This window comes from Hordeum vulgare, chromosome 5H (genome assembly GCF_904849725.1).
Source record: "Hordeum vulgare subsp. vulgare chromosome 5H, MorexV3_pseudomolecules_assembly, whole genome shotgun sequence".
In the NCBI taxonomy this organism is placed as follows: Eukaryota; Viridiplantae; Streptophyta; class Magnoliopsida; order Poales; family Poaceae; genus Hordeum; species Hordeum vulgare.
In genome coordinates this window covers 311,832,908-311,842,804 of record NC_058522.1, presented here as the reverse complement: position 1 = coordinate 311,842,804, position 9,897 = coordinate 311,832,908, and positions in this window count along the sequence as shown.

Sequence of the window (9,897 nt, the reverse complement as noted above, 5' to 3'; positions counted from 1 at the left end):
CTGTTATGAGGGGAATGGTCACTGAGGCGGAACTACCCTAGATACTTGGTAGATGAGAAGGTTGGCAAAGTCGACTAAAAGTACATTGGATATACCTGATATTTATAAGTACCTTACTAGTATTCCTAGTAACACCAGGGTATTAGATACCGGTTCAGTTGCTAAGTGTTAGTAACTCGAAGTTATGGCTACGGATTAAAAGGATACTAGCAAGGGTGAGGTGACGGTGTGTGTTGGAAGTAATTCTAATATTGATGTGATCAAGCATCGCACGCTCCCTCTACCATCGGGATTGGTGTTAAACTTAAATAATTGTTATTTGGTGTTTGCGTTGAGCATGAACATGATTGGATCGTGTTTATTGCAATATGATTATTCATTTAAATAGAATAATGTTTATTCTATTTGCTTGAATAATTACCTTCAATGGTTTATTGAATCTCGATCGTAGTGGTACACATGTTCATTATATTGATGCCAAAAGATACAAAGTAGTAATGATAGTACCACTTACTTGTGGCACTGCCGCTTGAGTCATGTCGGTATAAAATGCATGAAGAAGCTCCATAGTGATGGATCTTTGTACTCACTCATTTTTGAAACGTTTAAAACATGCAAACCATACCTATTGGTACTAACGCATGAAGAAACTCCATACAGATGGATCGTTTGGACTCACTTGATTTTAAATCACTTGAGACATGCAAATCATACCACATGGGCAAGATGACTGAAGGCCTCATTTTCCAGTGAGATGGAACAACAAAGTGACTTGTTGGAAGTAATACATTTTTGATGTGTGTAGTCCAATTAGTGCCGAGGCATGCAGTGGATATCGTTATGTTCTTACTTCACTGACGATTTGAGTAGATACATGAGTATTTACTTGATGAATCACAAGTCTGAAATATTGAAAAGTTCAAATCTATTTCAGAGTGAAGATCGTCGTGACAAGAGGATAAACTGTCTATGATATGATCATAGATAAGAATATCTGAGTTGCGAGTTTTGGTACACAGTTAAGACAATGTGGAAATTGTTTCGCAATTCATGCCACCTAGAACACCATAGTGTGATGGTGTGTCCGAATGTCATAGCCGCGCCTATTTGATATGGTGCATACTATGATGTCTCTTATCGAATTACCACTATCGTTTATTGGTTATGCATTACAGACAACCACATTCATTTTAAATAGGGCATCGCGTATTTCCTTTGAGATGACATAGTATGAACTATAGTTTGGAGAAACCTGAGCCGTCGTTTCTTGAAAGTTTGGGGCTATGACGCTTATGTGAAAAAGTTTCAGTCTCATAAGCTCGAACCCAAAGCGGATAAATGCATCTTCATAGGATATCCAAAACAGTTGGGTACATCTCCTATCTCAGATCTAGAAGCAAAGTGTTTGTTTCTAGAAACGGGTCCTTTCTTGAGGAAAGGTTTCTCTCGAGAGAATTGAGTGGGAGGGTGGTGGAACTTGATGAGGTTATTGAACCGTCCCTTCAACCACTGTGTAGCAGGGCGCAGGAAGTTATTCCTGTGGCGCCTACACCAATTGAAGTGGAAGCTAATGATGGTGATCATTAAGCTTCAGATCAAGTTACTACAAACCTCGTAGGTCGACAAGGTCGTGTACTGCTACAGAGTGGTACGGTGACCCTGTCTTGGAGGTCATGTTATTGAACAACAATGAACCTACGAGCTCTGGAGAAGCGATGGTGGGCCCGCATTCCGGCAAATGGCTCGAGGCCATGAAATCCGAGAGAGGATCCATGTATGAAAACAAAGTGTAGACTTTGGAAGAACTACTTGATGGTCGTAAGACTATTAAGTAAAGATGGATCTTTAAAAGGAAGACAGACGATGATGGTGAAAAGTCACCATTAAGAAAAGCTCGACTTATCGCAAAGATGTTTCCGACAAGTTCAAAGAGTTGACTATGATGAGACTTTCTCACTCGTAGCGATGCTAAAAGTCTGTTGGAATTATGTTAGCAGTTGCTGCATTATTTATGAAATATTGCACATAGGATGTCAAAACATTGTTTCCTTGAGGAAAGGTTGTATGTGATACAACCAGAAGGTTTTGTCAATCCTAAGGAGGCTAACAAGTATGCAAGCTCCAGCGATCCTTCATGGACTGGTGCAAGCATCTCAGAGTTGGAATATACACTTTGATGAGATGATCAAAGCTTTTGGGTTTATACAAGGTTTATGAGAAAGTATATGTGGTTGACATATTGTTGATCGGAAGTAATGTAGAATTTCTGTAAAGCATAAAGGGTCGTTTGAAAGGAGTTTTTCAAAGGAAAACCTGGATAGAGCTACTTGAACATTGAGCATCAAGATCTATAGAGATAGATCAAAACGCTTAATAGAACTTTCAATGAAATTCATGCCTTGACAAGTTTTTTGAAGGAGTTCAAAATAAATCAGCAAAGAAGGAGTTCTTGGTTGTGTTGTGAATTGTGAATTTGAGTAAGACTCAAAACCCGACCACGACAGAAGAAAGAGAAATGACGAAGGTCGTCCCCTATGCCTTAGCCGTAGGCTCTAAAGTATGCCATGCTATGTACCGCACCTCATGTGTGCCTTGCCATGAGTTTGTCAAGGGGTACAAAGAATGATCCAGGATTGAATCACTGAACATTGGTCAAAGTTATCCTTCGTAACTAATGGACTAAGAATTTTTTCTTGATTATGGAGGTGGTTAAAGAGTTCGTTGTAAAGGGTTACGTCGATGCAAGCTTTGACACTAATCCGAATAAACTCTGAGTAGTAAAACAAATTCGTATAGTAGAGTAGACATTTGGAATATTTCCGAATAGCACGTAGTAGCAACATCTATAAGATGACATAAAGATTTGTAAAGCACACACGGATCTGAAAGGTTCAGAACCGTTGACTAAAACCTCTCTCACAAGCAAGACATGATTGAACCCTAGACTCTATGGGTGTTAGATTCATTACAATCACATAGTGATGTGAACTAGATTATTGACTCTAGTGCAAGTGGGAGACTGTTGGAAATATTCCCTAGAGGCAATAACAAATTAGCTATTATTATATTTACTTGTTCATAATAATCGTTTATTATCCATGCTAGAATTGTATTGATTGGAAACTCAAATACATGCGTGGATACATAGACAACACACTGTCCCTAGTGAGCCTCTAGTTTATTAGTTCGTTGATCAAAGATGGTCAAGGTTTCCTGGCCATAGGCAAGTGTTGTCACTTTATAACGGGATCACATCATTGGGAGAATGATGTGATGGACAAGACCCAAACTATAAACGTACTATATGATCGTGTCAGTTTATTGTTACTTTTTTCATATCAATGTATCTGTTCCTATGACCATGAGATGATGCAACTCCCGAACACCGTAGGAATACCTTGTGTGTATCAAACGTCGCAACATAACTGGGTGACTATAAAGGTGTTCTACAGGTATCTCCAAAGGTGTCTGTTGGGTTGGCATGAATCAAGAATGGGATTTGTCACTCCATGTGACAGAGAGGTATCTCGGGGTCCACTCGGTAATACAACCTCACAACAAGCCTTGCAAGCAATGTGACTAAGGAGTTAGTTATGGGATCCTCTATTACGACACGAGTAAAGAGACTTGCCGGTAACTAGATTGAACTAGGTATAGAGATACCGATGATCGAATCTCGGGCAAGTAACATACCGAAGGACAAAGGGAATAGTATACAAGATTATATGAATCCTTGACATAGAGGTTCAACCGATATAGATCTTCGTAGAATATGTAGGAACCAATATGGACATCCAGGTCCTGCTGTTGGTTATTTACCAGAGAGTGTCTCAGGTCATGTTTGCATAGTTCTCGAACCCGCAGGGTCTGCACACTTAAGGTTCGGTGACGTTTCGATATAGTTGAGTTATATGTGTTGGTGACCGAAGTTTTGTTCGGAGTCCCGGATGAGATTCTGGACGTCACAAGGAGTTCCGGAATGGTCCAAAAATGAAGATTGATATATAGGAAGTTGGTGTTTGGATTCCGGAAGGTTTTCGGGCATCTGGCAGTGTACACGGAGTGACGAATGGGTTCCGGGGGCCCACTGGGTGGGCCCACCATGCCCCAAGGGGTCCACGTGGGTTTATTGGATGCGCACTAAGGTATAATGGGCTGAAAAAGTCATCCAAGGAAAGCCCATGAGGAAAAGGTGGAAAATCCAAAAGAGGTGGGAAAATAAGGAAGGAGTCCTAATCCAAGTGGGATTGGAGGAGGACTCCTCCCTTCCCCACTTCGGCCGACCCAAGGAGGCCTTCCTTAGCGCGCCAAGGCTGCCTCTCCCCTACTCCTATATATAATAGAGGTTTAGGGCTTTTGAGACACAACTTTGCCACATGCTGCCCTCTTCTCTAGATCATAGTTCTTCCTCTAGATCGGTTTTCTGCGGAGCTCGGGCGGAGCCCTGCAGGAATAGATCATCACCATCACCGGCGCGCCGTCACGCTGCCGGAGAACTCATCTACTTCCCCATATCTCTTGCTGGATCAAGATGGCGGAGATCGTCATCGAGCTGTACGTGTGCGGGACGTGAAGGTGCCGTCCGTTCGGCACTTGATCGAACGGATCGTGGGACGGATCGCGAGACGGTTCGTGGGACGGATCGTGGGACGGTTCATGGGACGGATCGTGGAGACGTACCACTACATCAACCGCGTTTATTAACGCTTGCGCTTAGCGATCTACAAGGGTATGTGGATCCGATCTCCCTCTCGTAGATGAACATCACCATGATAGGTCTTAGTGTGCGTAGGAAATTTTTTGTTTCCCATGCAACGTTCCGCAACACATGTACTATCATTGGATTGACACGGAAATGTCGGACTGGTCGGTGACCGAGATTCATCAAAGAGGTCATCATGCATGGGCTAGTTTGGACTTGGAAGAGCGACGCGAGAAGGCCGAATCAGAGGAGAAAGCAAAGGAGAAGAGAGAGTGGCAAGGGTACTGTGTGAAGCAGAGGGCTATGATTGATGAGATGGTGAAGAAAAATCGAGAAGAGGAACTTTGACTGGCGGAGGTTTATAGGGAGCGACAGGAGGCCCGTGATGCTGAGAGGCAGAGAAAGAAAGAAAGGGCTTGTGCGGCCAAGGAAGCAGAAGCAGCTGGTGATGGAAAAGGAAAATATCCACATTGGACTCAATAGATTTATGTTATTGTATCCTAAAATTGTTGAATACTTTCAGCAAGTTGTATCTTAATTTCAACAGGTTGTATCTTAATTTCAGCAAGTTGTATCTTAGTTTGAACATGTTATGTTTTCCCCAAGATGGCGCATGAACCAATGGCTCTGCATGTCCTTCCATGGAGTTTGTTCATCGGGACCAGGGTTTGACAATGTCTTGATCGTGCTGAGTATACCTGCATGTCTGTCATGAAGGATGCACACATTCGGCTTATCATGCACAACTGCTATTTTCAACTTGCCGAAGAACCATGTCCAGCTCTCAATGTTCTCGCTATCCACAAAAGCAAATGCAAGTGGGACTACTTGATTTTGGCCATCTTGACCTATGGTTGTGACGATATGACCCTTGTACTTGTGAGTGAGAAAAGTGCCATCTACACATATCATCGGTCGACAATGTCTGAAAGCTTCGATGCAGACACCGAAAGAGAAGAACAACCGATGCAACACCCTCACAATTGGGAACTTTGGCAGGTACAAGTCTTGGATGTCGACATAGGTGCCAGGATTCCGGTTCTGCAGTGTCTGGAGGAGCCGCACAACAAAGTCATATGCATCGAAATACGAACCAAATCTGGTCTCAAGTGCGTTCTGCTTAGCCCTCCAAGCCTTGCCATAAGAAATGTTGTACTTGAACGTGACGAAGACTTTTGTCTGGATAGCCTTAAGTTGCATCGGTTTGCTCTCCACTATCTTACTGTAAAGAAAGCGAGCAATGACCGTGGAAGTAAAGTTAGGATGATCTTGAGGGATACATGGAACAAGACAAGTATGATGAACTACGCCACTAATGACCGATCTTGTGCCATAATTAGGGAGATAGCCATGCACCCTTGCGGGACAACCCTGGTTTCTGCATACCATTGTCAAATTTTTTGGACTTGAAACATCAACTACAAACACCCTTTGAGTGGACATTGCCCAATCAATGATTGCATCCTTCAGAGTTTATTTGTTTGGGTACAGGGTATGTGCCACAATGTTGTTCTGGTGATACTGCCACGCAGAATCATGACCATCGTTCACCAACATTGCAGATGAGAATTCTTGATTCCATGATGCAGGAATAGGCACTTGATGTGCATTCTCTTCTTCATCTGACTCCGCAGAATCATCGGAAATATCAACTTCTCTATCTTCTTCATGCATCTGGTTTTGCATGTGCCCGTCTATCTCGTCAGCATCCGCCTCACCACTGACATAATCATATGCATTTCCTCCTTCTGCCTGATTGCTATAGCCTGTTTCGTAAACATCATCTCCAGCATGGGACACATAATTTGACTATGAATCATGCATCCCTTCACTGCTCTGGCCAAAATCGTAACTACATTCGGCTTCAGGTGCACTCACCGGCTTCAGCACAGGGAGTAGTAAGGCGACAAGATTACATCCCCTACACTCGCAAGCTTTGAACCAGTGCACCCACTGGTCATCCCGCTCTATATTTTCAAATAAAAGTAAATATTTGAACTGGACCGGGTCCATAATGCATGAAGACCGACGGTGTGTGTTTCAAACTTTCAATATTAAACCCTAAGCATCCGGCCAACTACTCTGTCAACTTACTAACATACCATGTTTCAGGAGAAGTCACTCGCACCCAAATGTACTGAAATTCACTAAGATCAGCTTCCATCTCATTTGTTTGAATAATACCAGGACCAGAGTGAAAACCTAACTTCACTAAATTACACATCTTTGGTGACCTAAAAAATTCTTCAACAAGGACAATTTTTAGAAGAAGGACAAACATGAATTTTTTCTGAATCAACTAAAAATTAGAAGACTTGAATATATTTCCCAAATCTAGCGGAGCACCTAAAAATAAATAAACAACTTAATTGACACACATAAATATATCCAAATCTACGAGAGTACCAACAAATATAACCACAATATTTTGCATACCTAAAAAATATTACACAACACTATGGGAAGAAATGTTGAATTTTACCCTTGAAGCGTGCGAAGAAACGACGAACACCGAGAAAAAAGACAACACAACAACCACCACCACCACCTCCAACTCCACCACAACCACTAATACGTCTCAAATGTATCTATAATTTTTGATGGTTTCACGCTGTTATCTTGTCATCTTTGGATGTTTTATGTACCTTTTATATCTTTTTTGGGACTAACTTATTAATTTAGTGCCAAGTGCCAGTTCGTGTTTTTTCTGTGTTTTTGGCTCTTTTCAGATCTGATTTTGGAACAGAGTCCAAACGGAATAAAATCCCCGAAATGATTTTTTCCCGAACGGAAGAAGATCAGGGGGCCTGTGGGCCAAGCCAGGAGGGCTCCTGGGAGCCCACAAGCCCCCACTCTGCCACCAGGGGGAGGCGGCGGCGGCAGGGCTTGTGGCCTCCCTGGCCGCCCCCTGACCTAGATCTTTGGCCTATATATTCCCTAAAATACATCAAAAAATAAGGAGAGCCTCGAAAATACTTTTCCACCGCCGCAAGCTTCCGTTTCCGCGAGATTTCATCTGGAGACCCTTCCCGACGCCCTGCCGGAGGGGACTTTGGAGTTGGAGGGCTTCTTTATCATCATCATCGCCCCTTCAATTCCTCGTGAGTAGTTCACTTCAGACCTACGTGTCCGTAGTTAGTAGCTAGATGGCTTCTTCTCTCTCTTGGATCTTCAATACAAAGTTCTCCAAGCTCTTCATGGAGATCTATCCGATGTAATCTTCTTTGGCGGTGTGTTTGTCGAGATCCGATGAATTGTGGATTTGTGATCAGATTATCTATGATATATATTTGAGTCTTTGCTGATTTCTTATATGCATGATTTGATATCCTTGTAAGTCTCTCCGAGTCTTGGGTTTTGTTTGGCCAACTAGATCTATGATTCTTGCAATGGGAGAAGTGCTTGGTTTTGGGTTCTACCATGTGGTGACCTTTCCCAGTGATAGTAGGGGTAGCAAGGCACACATTAAGTAGTTGCCATCAAGGGTAACAAGATGGGCTCTGTCGTTGATACGAGATTGTCCATCTACATCATGTCATCTTGCTTAAGGCGTTACTCTGTTCTTTTGGACTTAACACACTAGATGCATGCTGGATAGCGGTCGACGTGTGGAGTAATAGTAGTAGATGCAGAAAGTATCGGTCTACTTGTATTGGACGTGATGCCTATAGATATAATCATTGCCATAGATATCGTCACGACTTTGTGCGGTTCTATCAATTGCTCGACAGTAATTTGTTCACCCACCGTCTACTTGCTTTCATGAGAGAAGCCACTAGTAAACACTATGCCCCAGGTCTATTCACATCCATCGTTTACACCTCCGCTTTTACTTTGCTTTGTTACTTTGTTGCTTTCAGTTCTCACTTGGCGAACAATCTATAAGGGATTGACAACCCCTTGATAGCGTTGGGAGCAAGCTTTTGTGTTTGTGCAGGATCTTGTGATACTCCTCCACTGGATTGATACCTTGGTTCTCAAACTGAGGGAAATACTTACCACCGCTTGCCTGTGAAGAATCTTAATCGAATATTGTATAGCAGGACATAATCACCTACATTGAACTCTCGTTTTTGTATTCTTTTATCGCGCCATCTCTTAACCTTTTCCTTGAACAACTTGGCATTCTCATATGCCTGGGCCCTCCATTCATCTAATGAGCTGATATCAAACAACCGCTTCTCACCGGCAAGTTTGAAATCGAAGTTGAGCTCTTTGATTGCCCAATAAGCTTTGTGTTCTAGCTCAAGGGGTAAATGACATGCCTTGGCGTAAACCATTTTATACGGCGACATGCCCATGGGATTCTTATAAGCAGTCCTATAAGCCCATAGTGCATCGTCAAGTTTGCTAGACCAATTCTTTCGAGATCTATTGACGGTATTTTGTAAGATCAATTTGATCTCCCTATTACTCAACTCCACTTGACCACTAGACTAAGGATGATAAGGAGATGCAACTCTATGGTTGACATCATACTTAGCGAGCATCTTGCGTAAAACACCATGAATGAAGTGTGAACCGCCATCCGTCATCAGATATCTAGGGACTCCAAATCTTGGGAAAATGACTTCTTTAAGATCTTAATAGAGGTGTGGCGATCAACATTTTTAGTGGGGATAGCTTCTACCCACTTAGTGACGTAGTCCACAGCAACTAAGATGTGAGTATATATACCCATTGGAACTCGGGAAGGGTCCCATATAATCAAAGCCCCAGACATCAAATGGTTCAATGACAAGTGAATAGTTCATAGGCATTTCCTGACGCTTATTGATATTCCCTATTCTTTGGCATTCGTCACAAGACCAGACAAACTTACGACATCCTTGGAGAGAGTGGGCCAATAGAAACCTGATTGCAATACCTTATGAGCAGTCCAACATGGTGTCCTCCGTAGGCCTCAGAATGACACTTCTACAGGATCTGTCCCTGTTCATGTTCAGGCACACAACATCTAATAACACCATCTACTCCTTCCTTATAAAGGTGAGGATCATCCCAAAAGTAGTGTCTCAAATCAAAGAAGAATTTCTTCTTTTGCTGGTAGGTGAAACTGGGTGGTATGTATTTGGCTACGATATAGTTTGCGTAATCAGCATACCACGGTGCACTATGTGAAGTGCGGATGACATTCAATTGCGCATCAGGAAAGCTGTCATCAATAGGTCGTGGGTCACCAAGGACATTCTCTA